Below are 1,952 nucleotides of genomic sequence, written 5' to 3'. Positions count from 1 at the left end.
TATATATATATATATATATATATATATAATATAATATACATAGCTACAAGTCGGAATCAACTCAATGGTAGTGACTTTGACACACACACACACATACATACTATGGTCTATCTGTACTATGAAAGGATAGGATAGACAATGACAATGGTAGTTATGATGTCAGTGAAAATTACCATAGTTAACCTCCAGTGAGCATTTATTAAGTGCTCAAACGCTTTATGTGCCTATCTAAAATTTAGGTTAACCCATGAGGGAAGTGTTCCTATTTACCCCTTTTTATAAATAAATAGAGATACGAAAAATTCAATACCTTGTTCAAAGTCACACCGTGGCAGAACCAAGATTTCCTCTCAGAGTTTGTGGCTGCACCACAGATGAGAGTGAAGTTTCTTGTTATCCATTCTTGGGATTTTTCGGGTTTCCAGGTGTGCAGTCATAAAATCCCAGCTTCGGGAAGCGAGGAAACCTGTACTCTGGAATAAGTAGACTCTAAATCCCCAGACGCTGGCCTTGTTGAAAATACACATCTTGTCGAAAACCTCCTTCTTATAATTAATTTTACGGGACTTGAATTCTCGTGCACCATATTTTGGCGTCCGATTTTAAGCGAATGAGGTCTGGAGGGCTCTGAGGAACTAACCTAACCTAAGCTCCTTCTAAACAAACGGAGCAAAACACGTCGTCCCTGGGTGGGCTTGAACCACCAACCTTTCGGTTAACAGCCGAACGCGCTAACCGATTGCGCCACAGAGACACACGACGCAAGTCTCTTTAACTTACATTCTGATGTCAGGAATTGCTTGCTCTTTAACCTCAGGCTGGGAACACTTTCGCATATCTCTGGCCTGTCCAATCCTGTGCGCTCTGGAAATTGGGAGCGTAAGAGACACTTAGGGCTCAAAGTGGTGCTATTGGACACGCTGGGCATTGACATAAGCCCGAGTGAGCTGGGGAACTCGGGCACCTGCGCCTTCGCGTAATGGGAGGTGTCCAGTCGCTGCTCCACCCGCAGGGGAGGAAGCGCGCGAAATCACAGCCCCAGGAGGACTCGGCCTTCCGAGGCCGCAGAGGTCCGCCCCAGCTTCCCTGCTCCGCACCTTCGGCCTTTCAGAGGAATGTTGACGAAAGTAAGTAACCACATTCAGTCAAGTAGGAGGTACTGACAAGGAATTATGAAAAAGAGAGCGTCACAGTAAACTTAAAACCAGCTGAAATTGAGGAAAGCTGATTGTTTACCAAGAGTAGGATAATGTATAACGTAGCTTTAATTCCATATACAGCTGAAAATCCACTATAGCTTGGCAACCCTATGCAGGCTACTTGAAAACTTGCATTCTAGGGTTGTTTATTATCTATCTATCTGCTCCATAATAAACTTAATTACTTCTATATTTATTAATAGGCGTATTCATTTGGCTTTCGGTTTCTCATTTCTCCCACAGCCTTCAGGGAGGAAGTGAATCAGAGCACTCGGGGCTGAAGTTCCGGACCATGAGGTGAAGAAGAGGAGGCGAGGCCTAAAAGTGCCCTCGATGGTCGTGGGAGGTTTGAAAATTCCAGTAGCAAGACTAAGAGGGAGGATATGTGGTAAGTCTCGGTGGGACCTCTTGGGGTGGATTGAAAAAGACTCTGATCCTGCTGGTCCTTTCTTTTCATCGACGTCTGGCATTAGGTCTGGAGGAAAAGAGCACAGGTGGAGGCCATTCTCAGGCCCAGGGGAGGGTGGAGTTGCTCCCGCAGTCAGATATGTGCCTTCTCTGCGCAGTAGTTTCTCTCCACTGTTGGGTTCCTTCCTTATGCTCAGAAGCCTGGACCTTGACTTGGCGCAGACCAGCCCTGGGACGGAAGAAATCCATCCACCTCTGCAAACCTCAGGAGCTCTGGTAGCATAGTGGCTAAGGCACTTGACTGCTAACCAGAAGGCTGGCGGTTCAAACCCACCAGCCACTCCT

At 46.4% G+C, this 1,952-nt stretch overlaps 1 non-coding gene across 1 annotated transcript; it reads right to left on the bottom strand.

The window, feature by feature from the left end:
- Positions 1 to 680: 680 nt before the first annotated feature.
- Positions 681 to 754, bottom strand: TRNAN-GUU. The gene has a single exon. It is a non-coding gene; the product is annotated as a tRNA-Asn (tRNA).
- Between the last annotated feature and the right edge of the window lie 1,198 nt (positions 755 to 1,952).

This window comes from Orycteropus afer, unplaced genomic scaffold (assembly GCF_000298275.1).
Source record: "Orycteropus afer afer isolate SDZICR_OR568_19922 unplaced genomic scaffold, OryAfe1.0 scaffold00010, whole genome shotgun sequence".
Lineage (NCBI taxonomy): Eukaryota > Metazoa > Chordata > Mammalia > Tubulidentata > Orycteropodidae > Orycteropus > Orycteropus afer.
This window is presented reverse-complemented; position numbering and strand designations above follow the sequence as displayed.